The following is a 20,416-nucleotide window of genomic DNA, read 5'->3' on the forward strand; positions in this document are numbered from 1 at the left end:
CCACACACATTCAATTTACTTTACACTAATCAGAGTGCTCACAATCAAAATCAAAATGGCTGCACATGCGATGCACCCATTACCATAATATGGGCAAATTATTGCATACTCTGAAGCGAAGCTGTGCGGCATAAACTGCACCAACTCAGTGGACCCTGAGACAGTTGCAAAACCAGCGCCTCTGGCAGCCGACTTATAACAATTCGCAAAGCGACCGTACAGTGGTTATTAGCTATGAAAGAACTTAATCGAATAACAAAGCTGCTAGAGGAGGCACTAAAAGGTTAAAAGAAAACGTACAATTGCAAAAATATACCTTTAAAGCATATTTACTAATTGTTCTCTTTTTAAATTTATTAATAATAGGTCAAAAGTTTAACAATCCTTAAAAGCAGCACGCACTGTATCTTGTATCTAGATAACCAGCTCTCCAGCTCAAATTTCAATTCCAGCTGCAGGATGCATCTGTCGAGTTGGCGCTGCCGGAGGACGATTGTCATGCCAGAATGTGCACTTCCGCGTCCGCTTAGTTGTGTGAACTTAACAGTAAATTGAATTAAAATTTATTGTGAAAATTGCAAAATTCCAAAACGCAGCAGCAGCTACGAGCAGTGGGCTTCACGGAGACATCAGCGCAAATCCAATACAAATAAAATTAAGTAAAAATGCACACACACAAGCTGGTGAAGGGGGGTGTTTGGGGTGCAGGGGTCGGGGTCGCCGTGTGTTTGCACAAAAATATGCAAATGTGATATTGTCGTTGGCGACATTTACAACAATTACAATAACAACGAACGGCAGCGCCAACATTGGACGGGACAGGCGGCAACTAACTGCGTGCGACATGTGACACGATATTCAAATAAAGGCGGCCCAGAGGCATTTATAGCATATATTTTGCATAAAAAAAGAAATATTCAGCAAAGCAGCGGCAACAGAGCAAGAAAACGAGCGAAAGCAACAGCACAGAAATCAAATAAAACAAATTTGGAATTTTACAGCAGGCGAACAGAAGAACCTCTTCTACATATATACAGAAAAACGAGTACATATGTATATAAAGAGGAGTCCCGCAGATAACTTCAACTGACATTCAATTTAAATTCCTATACAAATAATTTCGTGCCAGACCAAATCCAAGCAGGGGAGGAGCACTGCAATGCTTAGATTATGTTGATTATTTAACTGCGATACTGCGACATTTGCCATAATTTGCCTAGCTCAATGTCAATGAACACAGACGCCAAACGTGTCATGCTAATAATTATGCATTCCTCACCTCCTCACCACGTTGCCAGCAACGCTCTATTCCGATGAATTATTCTGTGTTTATCACCTGATAAAGCTAAACTGAAACAGAAAGACCAAATCTTTTCCACAGGGATCGGCTAGAGGATACCTTCTACATTAAGACAAATTAAGACAAAATACGGTGTGATGCCCACAATTTTTTTTAGAATATTGATCTATCCAGAATATTTAGAGCTTCAGAAATTCATAAATTTTACGTGGTAAAGTCTCTAGTAAAGTATCTATTGTTGAACGTAGGGTATACAAGTTATTTCTCCTCAAAGCAAATTTTCTTAATGCAGCGCACGCACTGAGCTGCGTGCTACTTTATCCTTGGCGACTGGCTTCGGTTTACCTGACTGCCGCTTCGACCATTATCGCTGCGGTTATCTTTTTCCTCCTCATACCCCTACTCCTCGCCGTTATCATCAATGTTATCAACAGCTTAGCTTAAACTTTATGCGACCACGTTCCACGTTTTTCTGCAGCTGCTTTCTCATGCTTTGCGCATCAATGATTTTGATCAGGTTTACTCACGCTGGCCACTGCTGATGGTGATAAGGAAAATGACGATGATGACGACGCGGCCACAGGACGCGTTTAGCAGCCCTTTTATCTTGTTTCCCACAATATTTTTGCATTTATAATGAAATTCATTGTAATTTTTCATACTTTTACAAAGTGGATTTTTATTAGATTTGCATTTCCAGCAAACCTACTTATGCGCGGATATACGTATATATGTATGAGTATATATACATATACTGTGTCGAAAAAAAAATGATTAAAGGCATTCAGATTTTCATTGCTTTTTTTTCTATTAAATATCTTTATCAAATATCATTCGATTTTCATAAGGCTTGGCTATTGGTTCATTGCTTTGCCTCTTGATCAATAAGGTATCTGTTTTTAGTCAAAATTCATGTGAAAATTGTACCCTCAAATATCCTACATTGACATAGGTCCACATTTCCCACCTTATAGCTCGGTCAAAACTCAACCGATTTTCATAAGGCTTAGCTTTTTGTTCATGGTTTGGCCTTTAGATCAATTCTGCATCCACATCTGGCAGCACTATTTTAATCAAATTCCATGTGAAAATTGTACCCTCAAATATCCTATATAGACAAAGGTCAACCTTTCCCACCCTCATAACTGGTCAAAACTCAACCGATTTTCATAAGGTTTGCCTTTTTGTTCATGGTTTGGCCTCTAGATCAATTCTGCATCTACTCCTGGCAACACTATTTTTAGTCAAAATGCATGTGAAAATTGTACCCTCAAATATACTATATAAGCAAAGGTCAACATTGCATACCCTATAACTCGGTCAAAACTCAACCGATTTTCAGAAGGTTTGGCGTTTTGTTCATGGTTTGGTGTCTGATAAATGCTGCATCGTAATCTGGTAACACAATTTTTGTTAGATTAATTCTGCATCTGAATGTGGCAACACTATTTTTAGTCAAAATTCATGTGAAAGTTGTACCCTCAAATATCCAATATAAACAAAGGTCAACATTTTCCAACCTCATAGCTCGGTCAAAACTCAACCGATTTTCAGAAGGTTTGGCTTTTTGTTGATGGTTTGGCCCCTAGATCAATTCTGCATCTTAATCTGGCAACACAATTTTTAATCAAAATGCATGTGAAAATTGTACCCTCAAATATCCTATATAGACAAAGGTCAACATTTCCCACCCTCATAACTCATCCAATTTTCAGAAGGTTTGGCTTTTTGTTGATGGATTGGCCTCTAGATAAATTCTGCATCTTAATCTGGCAACACAATTTTTAGTCAAAATGCATGTGAAAATTGTACCCTCAAATATCCTATATAGAAGAAGGTCAACATTTCCCACCCTCATTACACGGTCAAAACTCAACCGATTTTCATAAGGTTTGGCTTTTTGTTCATGGTTTGGCCTCAAGATAAATTCTGCATCTTAATTTGGCAACACAATTTTTAGTCAAAATGCATGTGAAAATTGTACCCTCAAATATCCTATATAGACAAGAGTCAACATTTCCCACCCTCATAACGTGGTCAAAACTCAACCGATTTTCATAAGGTTTGGCTTTTTGCTCATGGTTTGGCCTCTAAATCAATTCTGCATCTTAATCTGGCAATACGCTTTTTAGTCAAAATGCATGTGGAAATTGTACCCTCAAATATCCTATATAAACAAAGGTAAGCATTGCATACCCCATAACTCGGTCAAAACTCAACCGATTTTCACAAGCTTTGGCGTTTTGTTCATGGTTTGGCCTCTATATCAATTTTGCATCTAAGCATGGCAACACTTTTTTTTAGTCAAAATGCATGTGAAAATTGTACCCTCAAATATCCTAAATAGATAAAGGTCAACATTTCCCACCCTCATAACACGGTCAAAACTCAACCGATATTCATAAGGTTTGGCTTTTTGTTGATGGTTTGGCCTCTAGATAAATTCTGCATCTTAATTTGGCGACACAATTTTTAGTCAAAATTCATGTGAATATTGTACCCAAAAATATCCTATATAGACAAAGGTGAACATTTCCCACCCTCATAACTCGGTCAAAACTCAACCGATTTTCATAAAGTTTGGCTTTTTGTTCATGGTTTGGCCTCTATATCAATTTTGCGTCTAAGCATGGCAACACTATTTTTAGTCAAAATTCATGTGAAAGTTGTACCCTCAAATATCCAATATAAACAAAGGTCAACATTTTCCAACCTCATAACTCGGTCAAAACTCAACCGATATTCAGAAGGTTTGGCTTTTTGTTGATGGTTTGGCCTCTAGATAAATTCTGCATCTTAATCTGGCAACATAATTTTTAGTCAAAATGCATATGAAAATTGTACCCTCAAATATTCTATATAGACAAAGGTCAACATTTCCCACCCTCATAACTCGGTCAAAACTCAACCGATTTTCACAAAGTTTGGCTTTTTGTTCATGGTTTGGCCTCTATATCAATTTTGCATCTAAGCATGGCAACACTATTTTTAGTCAAAATTCATGTGAAAGTTGTACCCTCAAATATCCAATATAAACAAAGGTCAACATTTTCCAACCTCATAACTCGGCCAAAACTCAACCGATTTTCATAAGGTTTGGCTTTTTGATCATGGTTTAGCCTCTAGATAAATTCTGCATCTTGATGTGGCAACACAATTTTTAGTCAAAATGCATGTGAAAATTGTACCCTCAAACATCCTATATAGACAAAGGTCAACATTTTCCACCCTCATAACTCGGTCAACACTCAACCGATTTTCAGAAGGTTTGGCTTTTTGTTGATGGTTTGGCCTCTAGATAAATTCTGCATCTTAATCTGGCAACACAATTTTTAGTCAAAATGCATGTGAAAATTGTACCCTCAAATATCCTATATAGACATAGGTCAATATTTCCCACCCTCATAACTCGGTCAAAACTCAACCGATTTTCATAAAGTTTGGTTTTTGTTCATGGTTTGGCCTCCATATCAATTTTGCATCTAAGCATGGCAACACTATTTTTAGTCAAAATGCATGTGAAAATTGTTCCCTCAAATATCCTATATAGACAAAGGTCAACATTTCCCAACGTCATAACATGGTCAAAACTCAAGCGATATTCATAAGGTTTGGCTTTTTGTTAATAGTTTGGCCTCTAGATAAATTCTGCATCTTAATCTGGCAACACAATTTTTAGTCAAAATGCATGTGAAAATTGTACCCTCAAATATCCTATATAGACAAAGGTGAACATTTCCCACCCTCATAACTCGGTCAAAACTCAACCGATTTTCATAAAGTTTGGTTTTTGTTCATGGTTTGGCCTCCATATCAATTTTGCATCTAAGCATGGCAACACTATTTTTAGTCAAAATGCATGTGAAAATTGTACCCTCAAACATCCTATATAGACAAAGGTCAACATTTCCCACCCTCATAACTCGGTCAACACTCAACCGATTTTCAGAAGGTTTGGCTTTTTGTTGATGGTTTGGCCTCTAGATAAATTTTGCATCTTAATCTGGCAACACAATTTTTAGTCAAAATGCATATGAAAATTGTACCCTCAAATATTCTATATAGACAAAGGTCAACATTTTACAACCTCATAACTCGGCCAAAACTCAACCGATTTTCATAAGGTTTGGCTTTTTGTTGATGGTTTGGCCTATATATCAATTTTGCATCTAAGCATGGCAACACTATTTTTAGTCAAAATTCATGTGAAAATTGTACCCTCAAATATCCTATATAAACAAAGGTCAACATTTCCCAACGTCATAACATGGTCAAAACTCAAGCGATATTCATAAGGTTTGGCTTTTTGTTAATAGTTTGGCCTCTAGATAAATTCTGCATCTTAATCTGGCAACACAATTTTTAGTCAAAATGCATGTGAAAATTGTACCCTCAAATATCCTATATAGACAAAGGTGAACATTTCCCACCCTCATAACTCGGTCAAAACTCAACCGATTTTCATAAAGTTTGGTTTTTGTTCATGGTTTGGCCTCCATATCAATTTTGCATCTAAGCATGGCAACACTATTTTTAGTCAAAATGCATGTGAAAATTGTACCCTCAAACATCCTATATAGACAAAGGTCAACATTTCCCACCCTCATAACTCGGTCAACACTCAACCGATTTTCAGAAGGTTTGGCTTTTTGTTGATGGTTTGGCCTCTAGATAAATTCTGCATCTTAATCTGGCAACACAATTTTTAGTCAAAATGCATATGAAAATTGTACCCTCAAATATTCTATATAGACAAAGGTCAACATTTTACAACCTCATAACTCGGCCAAAACTCAACCGATTTTCATAAGGTTTGGCTTTTTGTTGATGGTTTGGCCTATATATCAATTTTGCATCTAAGCATGGCAACACTATTTTTAGTCAAAATTCATGTGAAAATTGTACCCTCAAATATCCTATATAAACAAAGGTCAACATTTCCCAACGTCATAACATGGTCAAAACTCAAGCGATATTCATAAGGTTTGGCTTTTTGTTAATAGTTTGGCCTCTAGATAAATTCTGCATCTTAATCTGGCAACACAATTTTTAGTCAAAATGCATGTGAAAATTGTACCCTCAAATATCCTATATAGACAAAGGTGAACATTTCCCACCCTCATAACTCGGTCAAAACTCAACCGATTTTCATAAAGTTTGGTTTTTGTTCATGGTTTGGCCTCCATATCAATTTTGCATCTAAGCATGGCAACACTATTTTTAGTCAAAATGCATGTGAAAATTGTACCCTCAAATATCCTATATAGACAAAGGTCAACATTTCCCACCCTCATAACTCGGTCAACACTCAACCGATATTCATAAGGATTGGCTTTTTGTTGATGGTTTGGCCTCTAGATAAATTCTGCATCTTAATTTGGCAACATAATTTTTAGTCAAAATGCATGTGAAAATTGTACCCTCAAATATCCTATATAGACATAGGTCAATATTTCCCACCCTCATAACTCGGTCAACACTCAACCGATTTTCATAAAGTTTGGCTTTTTGCTCATGGTTTGGCCTCTATCTCAATTTTGAATCCAAGCATGGCAACACTATTTTTAGTCAAAATTCATGTGAAAGTTGTACCCTCAAATATCCTACATAGACAAAGGTCACCATTTCCCACCGTCATAACATGGTCAAAACTCAAGCGATATTCATAAGGTTTGGCTTTTTGTTAATAGTTTGGCCACTAGATAAATTCTGCATCTTAATCTGGCATCACAATTTTTAGTCAAAATGCATGTGAAAATTGTACCCTCAAATATCCTATATAGACAAAGGTCAACATTTCCCACCCTCATAACTCGGTCAACACTCAACCGATTTTCAGAAGGTTTGGCTTTTTGTTGATGGTTTGGCCTCTAGATAAATTCTGCATCTTAATCTGGCAACACAATTTTTAGTCAAAATGCATGTGAAAATTGTACCCTCAAATATCCTATATAGACATAGGTCAATATTTCCCACCCTCATAACTCGGTCAACACTCAACCGATTTTCATAAAGTTTGGCTTTTTGCTCATGGTTTGGCCTCTATCTCAATTTTGAATCCAAGCATGGCAACACTATTTTTAGTCAAAATTCATGTGAAAGTTGTACCCTCAAATATCCTATATAGACAAAGGTCACCATTTCCCACCCTCATAACATGGTCAAAACTCAACCGATATTCATAAGGATTGGCTTTTTGTTGATGGTTTGGCCTCTAGATAAATTCTGCATCTTAATTTGGCAACACAATTTTTAGTCAAAATGCATGTGAAAATTGTACCCTAAAATATCCTATATAGACATAGGTCAACATTTCCCATCCTCATAACTCGGTCAAAACTCAACCGATTTTCACAAGGTTTAGGTTTTTGTTGATGGTTCGGCCTCTAGATAAATTCTGCATCTTAATCTGGCAACACAATTTTTACTCAAATTCCATGTAAAAATTGTACCCTCAAATATCCTATATAGACAAAGGTCAACATTTCCCACCCTCATAACTCGGTCAAAACTCCACCGATTTTCAAAAAGTTTGGCTTTTTGTTCATGGATTGGCCTCTAGATAAATTCTGCATCTTAACCAGGCAACACAATTTTTAGTCAAAATGCATGTGAAAATTGTACCCTCAAATATTCTATATAGACAAAGGTCAACATTTCCCATCATAACTCGGTCAAAACTCAACCGATTTTCAAAAAGTTTGGCTTTTTGTTCATGGTTTGGCCTCTATATCAATTTTGCATCGAAGCATGGCAACACTATTTTTAGTCAAAATGCATGTGAAAATTGTACCCTCAAGTATCCTATATAGACAAAGGTCAACATTTCCCACCCTCATAACACGGTCAAAACTCAACCGATTTTCACAAGGTTTGGCGTTTTGTTCATGGTTTGGCCTCTAGATAAATTCTGAATCTTAACCTGGCAACACAATTTTTAGTCAAAATGCATGTGAAAATTGTACCCTCAAATAACCTATATAGACAAAGGTCAACATTTCCCTCCCTTATAACTCGGTCATAACTCAACCAATTTTCAGAAGGTTTGGCTTTTTGTTGATGGTTTGGCCTCTAGATAAGTTCTGCATCTTAATCTGGCAACACAATTTTTAGTCAAAATGCATTTGAAAATAGTCCCCTCAAATATCCTATATAGACAAAGGTCAACATTTCCCACCCTCATAACACGGTCAAAACTCAACCGATTTTCACAAGGTTTGGCGTTTTGTTCATGGTTTGGCCTCTAGAAAAATTTTGTATCTTAATCTGGCAACACAATTTTTAGTCAAAATTCATGTGAAAGTTGTACCCTCAAATATCCTATATAGACAAAGGTCACCATTTCCCACCCTCATAACATGGTCAAAACTCAACCGATATTCATAAGGATTGGCTTTTTGTTGATGGTTTGGCCTCTAGATAAATTCTGCATCTTAATTTGGCAACACAATTTTTAGTCAAAATGCATGTGAAAATTGTACCCTAAAATATCCTATATAGACATAGGTCAACATTTCCCACCCTCATAACTCGGTCAAAACTCAACCGATTTTCACAAGGTTTAGGTTTTTGTTGATGGTTCGGCCTCTAGATAAATTCTGCATCTTAATCTGGCAACACAATTTTTACTCAAATTCCATGTGAAAATTGTACCCTCAAATATCCTATATAGACAAAGGTCAACATTTCCCACCCTCATAACTCGGTCAAAACTCCACCGATTTTCAAAAAGTTTGGCTTTTTGTTCATGGATTGGCCTCTAGATAAATTCTGCATCTTAACCAGGCAACACAATTTTTAGTCAAAATGCATGTGAAAATTGTACCCTCAAATATCCTATATAGACAAAGGTCAACATTTCCCACCCTCATAACACGGTCAGAACTCAACCGATTTTCACAAGGTTTGGCGTTTTGTTCATGGTTTGGCCTCTAGATAAATTCTGAATCTTAACCTGGCAACACAATTTTTAGTCAAAATGCATGTGAAAATTGTACCCTCAAATAACCTATATAGAAAAAGGTCAACATTTCCCTCCCTTATAACTCGGTCATAACTCAACCAATTTTTAGAAGGTTTGGCTTTTTGTTGATGGTTTGGCCTCTAGATAAGTTCTGCATCTTAATCTGGCAACACAATTTTTAGTCAAAATGCATTTGAAAATAGTACCCTCAAATATCCTATATAGACAAAGGTCAACATTTCCCACCCTCATAACACGGTCAAAACTCAACCGATTTTCACAAGGTTTGGCGTTTTGTTCATGGTTTGGCCTCTAGAAAAATTTTGTATCTTAACCTGGCAACACAATTTTTAGTCAAAATGCATGTGAAAATTGTACCCTCAAATATCCTATATGGACAAAGGTCAACATTTCCCTCCCTTATAACTCGGTCATAACTCAACCGATTTTCATAAGATTTGGCTTTTTGTTCATGGTTTGGCCTCTAGATCAATTCTGCATCTTAATCTGGCAACACAATTTCTAGTCAAAATGCATTTGAAAATAGTACCCTCAAATATCCTATATAGACAAAGGTCAACATTTCCCTCCCTTATAACTCGGTCATAACTCAACCAATTTTCAGAAGGTTTGGCTTTTTGTTGATGGTTTGGCCTCTAGATAAGTTCTGCATCTTAATCTGGCAACACAATTTTTAGTCAAAATGCATTTGAAAATAGTACCCTCAAATATCCTATATAGACAAGGGTCAACATTTCCCACCCTCATAACACGGTCAAAACTCAACCGATTTTCACAAGGTTTGGCGTTTTGTTCATGGTTTGGCCTCTATATCAATTTTGCATCGAAGCATGGCAACACTATTTTTAGTCAAAATGCATGTGAAAATTGTACCCTCAAATATTCTATATAGCCAAAGGTCAACATTTCCCACCCTCATAACTCGGTCAAAACTCAACCGATTTTCAAAAAGTTTGGCTTTTTGTTCATGGTTTGGCCTCTATATCAATTTTGCATCGAAGCATGGCAACACTATTTTTAGTCAAAATGCATGTGAAAATATCCTATATAGACAAAGGTCAACATTTCCCACCCTCATAACACGGTCAAAACTCAACCGATTTTCATAAGGTTTGGCTTTTTGTTCATGGTTTGGCTTCTAGATAAATTCTGCATCTTAATCTGGCAACACAATTTCTAGTCAAAATTCATGTGAAAGTTGTACCCTCAAATATCCAATATAAACAAAGGTCAATATTTCCCCCCCTCATAACTCGGTCAAAACTCAACCGATTTTCATAAAGTTTGGCTTTTTGTTCATGGCTTGGCCTCTATATCAATTTTGCATCGAAGCATGGCAACACTATTTTTAGTCAAAATGCATGTGAAAATTGTACCCTCAAATATCCTATATAGACAAAGGTCAACATTTCCCACCCTCATAACACGGTCAAAACTCAACCAATTTTCATAAGGTTTGGCTTTTTGTTCATGGTTTGGCCTCTAGATCAATTGTGCATCTTAATCTGGCAACACAATTTTTAGTCAAAATGCATTTGAAAATTGTACCCTCAAGTATCCTATATAGACAAAGGTCAACATTTCCCTCCCTTATAACTCGGTCATAACTCAACCGATTTTCATAATGTTTGGCTTTTTGTTCATGGTTTGGCCTCTAGATCAATTCTGCATCTTAATCTGGCAACACAATTTCTAGACAAAATGCATTTGAAAATAGTACCCTCAAATATCCTATATAGACAAAGGTCAACATTTCCCTCCCTTATAACTCGGTCATAACTCAACCAATTTTCAGAAGGTTTGGCTTTTAGTTGATGGTTTGGCCTCTAGATAAGTTCTGCATCTTAATCTGGCAACACAATTTTTAGTCAAAATGCATTTGAAAATAGTACCCTCAAATATCCTATATAGACAAGGGTCAACATTTCCCACCCTCATAACACGGTCAAAACTCAACCGATTTTCACAAGGTTTGGCGTTTTGTTCATGGTTTGGCCTCTATATCAATTTTGCATCGAAGCATGGCAACACTATTTTTAGTCAAAATGCATGTGAAAATAGTACCCTCAAATATCCTATATAGACAAAGGTCAACATTTCCCACCCTCATAACACGGTCAAAACTCAACCGATTTTCATAAGGTTTGGCTTTTTGTTCATGGTTTGGCTTCTAGATAAATTCTGCATCTTAATCTGGCAACACAATTTCTAGTCAAAATTCATGTGAAAGTTGTACCCTCAAATATCCAATATAAACAAAGGTCAATATTTCCCCCCCTCATAACTCGGTCAAAACTCAACCGATTTTCATAAAGTTTGGCTTTTTGTTCATGGTTTGGCCTCTATATCAATTTTGCATCCAAGCATGGCAACACTATTTTTAGTCAAAATGCATGTGAAAATTGTACCCTCAAATATCCTATATAGACAAAGGTCAACATTTCCCACCCTCATAACACGGTCAAAACTCAACCGATTTTCATAAGGTTTGGCTTTTTGTTCATGGTTTGGCCTCTAGATCAATTGTGCATCTTAATCTGGCAACACAATTTTTAGTCAAAATGCATGTGAAAATTGTACCCTCAAATATCCTATATAGACATAGGTCAACATTTCCCACCCTCATAACTCGGTCAAAACTCAACCGATTTTCACAAGGTTTAGGTTTTTGTTGATGGTTCGGCCTCTAGATAAATTCTGCATCTTAATCTGGCAACACAATTTTTACTCAAATTCCATGTGAAAATTGTATATCCTATATAGACAAAGGTCAACATTTCCCACCCTCATAACTCGGTCAAAACTCCACCGATTTTCAAAAAGTTTGGCTTTTTGTTCATGGTTTGGCCTCTAGATCAATTCTGCATCTTAATCTGGCAACACAATTTTTAGTCAAAATGCATGTGAAAATTTTTTTTTAGTCAAAATGCATGTGAAAATTGTACCCTCAAATATCCTAGAAAGACAAAGGTCAACATTTCCCACCCTCATAACTCGGTCAAAACTCAACCGATTTTCAGAAGGTTTGGCTTTTTGTTCATGGTTTGGCCTCTAGATCAATTCTGCATCTTAATCTGGCAACACAATTTCTAGACAAAATGCATTTGAAAATAGTACCCTCAAATATCCTATATAGACAAAGGTCAACATTTCCCTCCCTTATAACTCGGTCATAACTCAACCAATTTTCAGAAGGTTTGGCTTTTAGTTGATGGTTTGGCCTCTAGATAAGTTCTGCATCTTAATCTGGCAACACAATTTTTAGTCAAAATGCATTTGAAAATAGTACCCTCAAATATCCTATATAGACAAGGGTCAACATTTCCCACCCTCATAACACGGTCAAAACTCAACCGATTTTCACAAGGTTTGGCGTTTTGTTCATGGTTTGGCCTCTATATCAATTTTGCATCGAAGCATGGCAACACTATTTTTAGTCAAAATGCATGTGAAAATAGTACCCTCAAATATCCTATATAGACAAAGGTCAACATTTCCCACCCTCATAACACGGTCAAAACTCAACCGATTTTCATAAGGTTTGGCTTTTTGTTCATGGTTTGGCTTCTAGATAAATTCTGCATCTTAATCTGGCAACACAATTTCTAGTCAAAATTCATGTGAAAGTTGTACCCTCAAATATCCAATATAAACAAAGGTCAATATTTCCCCCCCTCATAACTCGGTCAAAACTCAACCGATTTTCATAAAGTTTGGCTTTTTGTTCATGGTTTGGCCTCTATATCAATTTTGCATCCAAGCATGGCAACACTATTTTTAGTCAAAATGCATGTGAAAATTGTACCCTCAAATATCCTATATAGACAAAGGTCAACATTTCCCACCCTCATAACACGGTCAAAACTCAACCGATTTTCATAAGGTTTGGCTTTTTGTTCATGGTTTGGCCTCTAGATCAATTGTGCATCTTAATCTGGCAACACAATTTTTAGTCAAAATGCATGTGAAAATTGTACCCTCAAATATCCTATATAGACATAGGTCAACATTTCCCACCCTCATAACTCGGTCAAAACTCAACCGATTTTCACAAGGTTTAGGTTTTTGTTGATGGTTCGGCCTCTAGATAAATTCTGCATCTTAATCTGGCAACACAATTTTTACTCAAATTCCATGTGAAAATTGTATATCCTATATAGACAAAGGTCAACATTTCCCACCCTCATAACTCGGTCAAAACTCCACCGATTTTCAAAAAGTTTGGCTTTTTGTTCATGGTTTGGCCTCTAGATCAATTCTGCATCTTAATCTGGCAACACAATTTTTAGTCAAAATGCATGTGAAAATTTTTTTTTAGTCAAAATGCATGTGAAAATTGTACCCTCAAATATCCTAGATAGACAAAGGTCAACATTTCCCACCCTCATAACTCGGTCAAAACTCAACCGATTTTCAGAAGGTTTGGCTTTTTGTTGATGGTTTGGCTTCTAGATAAATTCTGCATCTTAATCTGGCAACACAATTTCTAGTCAAAATTCATGTGAAAGTTGTACCCTCAAATATCCAATATAAACAAAGGTCAATATTTCCCCCCCTCATAACTCGGTCAAAAGTCAACCGATTTTCATAAAGTTTGGCTTTTTATTCATGGTTTGGCCTCTTTATCAATTTTGCATCCAAGCATGGCAACACTATTTTTAGTCAAAATGCATGTGAAAATTGTACCCTCAAATATCCTAGATAGACAAAGGTCAACATTTCCCACCCTCATAACTCGGTCAAAACTCAACCGATTTTCAGAAGGTTTGGCTTTTTGTTGATGGCTTGGCTTCTAGATAAATTCTGCATCTTAATCTGGCAACACAATTTTTAGTCAAAATGCATTTGAAAATTGTACCCTCAAATATCCTATATAGACAAAGGTCAACATTTCCCTCCCTTATAACTCGGTCATAACTCAACCGATTTTCATAAGGTTTGGCTTTTTGTTCATGGTTTGGCCTCTAGATCAATTCTGCATCTTAATCTGGCAACACAATTTCTAGTCAAAATGCATTTGAAAATAGTACCCTCAAATATCCTATATAGACAAAGGTCAACATTTCCCTCCCTTATAACTCGGTCATAACTCAACCAATTTTCAGAAGGTTTGGCTTTTTGTTGATGGTTTGGCCTCTAGATAAGTTCTGCATCTTAATCTGGCAACAAAATTTTTAGTCAAAATGCATTTGAAAATAGTACCCTCAAATATCCTATATAGACAAGGGTCAACATTTCCCACCCTCATAACACGGTCAAAACTCCACCGATTTTCAAAAAGTTTGGCTTTTTGTTCATGGTTTGGCCTCTAGATCAATTCTGCATCTTAATCTGGCAACACAATTTTTAGTCAAAATGCATGTAAAAATTTTTTTTTGTCAAAATGCATGTGAAAATTGTACCCTCAAATATCCTAGATAGACAAAGGTCAACATTTCCCACCCTCATAACTCGGTCAAAACTCAACCGATTTTCAGAAGGTTTGGCTTTTAGTTGATGGTTTGGCCTCTAGATAAGTTCTGCATCTTAATCTGGCAACACAATTTCTAGTCAAAATGCATTTGAAAATAGTACCCTCAAATATCCTATATAGACAAGGGTCAACATTTCCCACCCTCATAACACGGTCAAAACTCAACCGATTTTCACAAGGTTTGGCGTTTTGTTCATGGTTTGGCCTCTATATCAATTTTGCATCGAAGCATGGCAACACTATTTTTAGTCAAAATGCATGTGAAAATTGTACCCTCAAATATTCTATATAGACAAAGGTCAACATTTCCCACTTTCATAACTCGGTCAAAACTCAACCGATTTTCAAAAAGTTTGGCTTTTTGTTCATGGTTTGGCCTCTATATCAATTTTGCATCGAAGCATGGCAACACTATTTTTAGTCAAAATGCATGTGAAAATAGTACCCTCAAATATCCTATATAGACAAAGGTCAACATTTCCCACCCTCATAACACGGTCAAAACTCAACCGATTTTGATAAGGTTTGGCTTTTTGTTCATGGTTTGGCTTCTAGATAAATTCTGCATCTTAATCTGGCAACACAATTTCTAGTCAAAATTCATGTGAAAGTTGTACCCTCAAATATCCAATATAAACAAAGGTCAATATTTCCCCCCCTCATAACTCGGTCAAAACTCAACCGATTTTCATAAAGTTTGGCTTTTTGTTCATGGTTTGGCCTCTATATCAATTTTGCATCCAAGCATGGCAACACTATTTTTAGTCAAAATGCATGTGAAAATTGTACCCTCAAATATCCTATATAGACAAAGGTCAACATTTCCCACCCTCATAACACGGTCAAAACTCAACCGATTTTCATAAGGTTTGGCGTTTTGTTCATGGTTTGGCCTCTATATCAATTTTGCATCGAAGCATGGCAACACAATTTCTAGTCAAAATTCATGTGAAAGTTGTACCCTCAAATATCCAATATAAACAAAGGTCAATATTTCCCCCCCTCATAACTCGGTCAAAACTCAACCGATTTTCAGAAGGTTTGGCTTTTTGTTGATGGTTTGGCTTCTAGATAAATTCTGCATCTTAATCTGGCAACACAATTTCTAGTCAAAATTCATGTGAAAGTTGTACCCTCAAATATCCAATATAAACAAAGGTCAATATTTCCCCCCCTCATAACTCGGTCAAAACTCAACCGATTTTCATAAAGTTTGGCTTTTTGTTCATGGTTTGGCCTCTATATCAATTTTGCATCCAAGCATGGCAACACTATTTTTAGTCAAAATGCATGTGAAAATTGTACCCTCAAATATCCTAGATAGACAAAGGTCAACATTTCCCACCCTCATAACTCGGTCAAAACTCAACCGATTTTCAGAAGGTTTGGCTTTTTGTTGATGGTTTGGCTTCTAGATAAATTCTGCATCTTAATCTGGCAACACAATTTCTAGTCAAAATTCATGTGAAAGTTGTACCCTCAAATATCCAATATAAACAAAGGTCAATATTTCCCCCCCTAATAACTCGGTCAAAACTCAACCGATTTTCATAAAGTTTGGCTTTTTGTTCATGGTTTGGCCTCTATATCAATTTTGCATCCAAGCATGGCAACACTATTTTTAGTCAAAATGCATGTGAAAATTGTACCCTCAAATATCCTAGATAGACAAAGGTCAACATTTCCCACCCTCATAACTCGGTCAAAACTCAACCGATTTTCAGAAGGTTTGGCTTTTTGTTGATGGTTTGGCTTCTAGATAAATTCTGCATCTTAATCTGGCAACACAATTTTTAGTCAAAATGCATTTGAAAATTGTACCCTCAAATATCCTATATAGACAAAGGTCAACATTTCCCTCCCTTATAACTCGGTCATAACTCAACCGATTTTCATAAGGTTTGGCTTTTTGTTCATGGTTTGGCCTCTAGATCAATTCTGCATCTTAATCTGGCAACACAATTTCTATCAAAATGCATTTGAAAATAGTACCCTCAAATATCCTATATAGACAAAGGTCAACATTTCCCTCCCTTATAACTCGGTCATAACTCAACCAATTTTCAGAAGGTTTGGTTTTTTGTTGATGGTTTGGCCTCTAGATAAGTTCTGCATCTTAATCTGGCAACACAATTTCTAGTCAAAATTCATGTGAAAGTTGTACCCTCAAATATCCTATATAGACAAGGGTCAACATTTCCCACCCTCATAACACGGTCAAAACTCAACCGATTTTCATAAAGTTTGGCTTTTTGTTCATGGTTTGGCCTCTAGATCAATTCTGCATCTTAATCTGGCAACACAATTTTTAGTCAAAATGCATGTGAAAATTTTTTTTTAGTCAAAATGCATGTGAAAATTGTACCCTCAAATATCCTAGATAGACAAAGGTCAACATTTCCCACCCTCATAACTCGGTCAAAACTCAACCGATTTTCAGAAGGTTTGGCTTTTTGTTGATGGTTTGGCTTCTAGATAAATTCTGCATCTTAATCTGGCAACACAATTTCTAGTCAAAATTCATGTGAAAGTTGTACCCTCAAATATCCAATATAAACAAAGGTCAATATTTCCCCCCCTCATAACTCGGTCAAAACTCAACCGATTTTCATAAAGTTTGGCTTTTTGTTCATGGTTTGGCCTCTATATCAATTTTGCATCCAAGCATGGCAACACTATTTTTAGTCAAAATGCATGTGAAAATTGTACCCTCAAATATCCTAGATAGACAAAGGTCAACATTTCCCACCCTCATAACTCGGTCAAAACTCAACCGATTTTCAGAAGGTTTGGCTTTTTGTTGATGGTTTGGCTTCTAGATAAATTCTGCATCTTAATCTGGCAACACAATTTTTAGTCAAAATGCATTTGAAAATTGTACCCTCAAATATCCTATATAGACAAAGGTCAACATTTCCCTCCCTTATAACTCGGTCATAACTCAACCGATTTTCATAAGGTTTGGCTTTTTGTTCATGGTTTGGCCTCTAGATCAATTCTGCATCTTAATCTGGCAACACAATTTCTAGTCAAAATGCATTTGAAAATAGTACCCTCAAATATCCTATATAGACAAAGGTCAACATTTCCCTCCCTTATAACTCGGTCATAACTCAACCAATTTTCAGAAGGTTTGGCTTTTTGTTGATGGTTTGGCCTCTAGATAAGTTCTGCATCTTAATCTGGCAACACAATTTTTAGTCAAAATGCATTTGAAAATAGTACCCTCAAATATCCTATATAGACAAGGGTCAACATTTCCCACCCTCATAACACGGTCAAAACTCAACCGATTTTCACAAGGTTTGGCGTTTTGTTCATGGTTTGGCCTCTATATCAATTTTGCATCGAAGCATGGCAACACTATTTTTAGTCAAAATGCATGTGAAAATTGTACCCTCAAATATTCTATATAGACAAAGGTCAACATTTCCCACCCTCATAACTCGGTCAAAACTCAACCGATTTTCAAAAAGTTTGGCTTTTTGTTCATGGTTTGGCCGCTATATCAATTTTGCATCGAAGCATGGCAACACTATTTTTAGTCAAAATGCATGTGAAAATAGTACCCTCAAATATCCTATATAGACAAAGGTCAACATTTCCCACCATCATAACACGGTCAAAACTTAACCGATGTTCATAAGGTTTGGCTTTTTGTTCATGGTTTGGCCTCTAGATCAATTGTTCATCTTAATCTGGCAACACAATTTTTAGTCAAAATGCATGTGAAAATTGTACCCTCAAATATCCTATATAGACATAGGTCAACATTTCCCACCCTCATAACTCGGTCAAAACTCAACCGATTTTCACAAGGTTTAGGTTTTTGTTGATGGTTCGGCCTCTAGATAAATTCTGTATCTTAATCTGGCAACACAATTTTTAGTCAAAATGCATGTGAAAATTTTTTTTTAGTCAAAATGCATGTGAAAATTGTACCCTCAAATATCCTAGATAGACAAAGGTCAACATTTCCCACCCTCATAACTCGGTCAAAACTCAACCGATTTTCAGAAGGTTTGGCTTTTTGTTGATGGTTTGGCTTCTAGATAAATTCTGCATCTTAATCTGGCAACACAATTTCTAGTCAAAATTCATGTGAAAGTTGTACCCTCAAATATCCAATATAAACAAAGGTCAATATTTCCCCCCCTAATAACTCGGTCAAAACTCAACCGATTTTCATAAAGTTTGGCTTTTTGTTCATGGTTTGGCCTCTATATCAATTTTGCATCCAAGCATGGCAACACTATTTTTAGTCAAAATGCATGTGAAAATTGTACCCTCAAATATCCTAGATAGACAAAGGTCAACATTTCCCACCCTCATAACTCGGTCAAAACTCAACCGATTTTCAGAAGGTTTGGCTTTTTGTTGATGGTTTGGCTTCTAGATAAATTCTGCATCTTAATCTGGCAACACAATTTTTAGTCAAAATGCATTTGAAAATTGTACCCTCAAATATCCTATATAGACAAAGGTCAACATTTCCCTCCCTTATAACTCGGTCATAACTCAACCGATTTTCATAAGGTTTGGCTTTTTGTTCATGGTTTGGCCTCTAGATCAATTCTGCATCTTAATCTGGCATCACAATTTCTAGTCAAAATGCATTTGAAAATAGTACCCTCAAATATCCTATACAGACAAAGGTCAACATTTCCCTCCCTTATAACTCGGTCATAACTCAACCAATTTTCAGAAGGTTTGGCTTTTTGTTGATGGTTTGGCCTCTAGATAAGTTCTGCATCTTAATCTGGCAACACAATTTCTAGTCAAAATTCATGTGAAAGTTGTACCCTCAAATATCCTATATAGACAAGGGTCAACATTTCCCACCCTCATAACACGGTCAAAACTCAACCGATTTTCATAAAGTTTGGCTTTTTGTTCATGGTTTGGCCTCTAGATCAATTCTGCATCTTAATCTGGCAACACAATTTTTAGTCAAAATGCATGTGAAAATTTTTTTTTAGTCAAAATGCATGTGAAAATTGTACCCTCAAATATCCTAGATAGACAAAGGTCAACATTTCCCACCCTCATAACTCGGTCAAAACTCAACCGATTTTCAGAAGGTTTGGCTTTTTGTTGATGGTTTGGCTTCTAGATAAATTCTGCATCTTAATCTGGCAACACAATTTCTAGTCAAAATTCATGTGAAAGTTGTACCCTCAAATATCCAATATAAACAAAGGTCAATATTTCCCCCCCTCATAACTCGGTCAAAACTCAACCGATTTTCATAAAGTTTGGCTTTTTGTTCATGGTTTGGCCTCTATATCAATTTTGCATCCAAGCATGGCAACACTATTTTTAGTCAAAATGCATGTGAAAATTGTACCCTCAAATATCCTAGATAGACAAAGGTCAACATTTCCCACCCTCATAACTCGGTCAAAACTCAACCGATTTTCAGAAGGTTTGGCTTTTTGTTGATGGTTTGGCTTCTAGATAAATTCTGCATCTTAATCTGGCAACACAATTTCTAGTCAAAATTCATGTGAAAGTTGTACCCTCAAATATCCAATATAAACAAAGGTCAATATTTCCCCCCCTAATAACTCGGTCAAAACTCAACCGATTTTCATAAAGTTTGGCTTTTTGTTCATGGTTTGGCCTCTATATCAATTTTGCATCCAACCATGGCAACACT

This window comes from Drosophila virilis, chromosome 5, assembly GCF_030788295.1.
Source record: "Drosophila virilis strain 15010-1051.87 chromosome 5, Dvir_AGI_RSII-ME, whole genome shotgun sequence".
Taxonomy (NCBI): Eukaryota; Metazoa; Arthropoda; class Insecta; order Diptera; family Drosophilidae; genus Drosophila; species Drosophila virilis.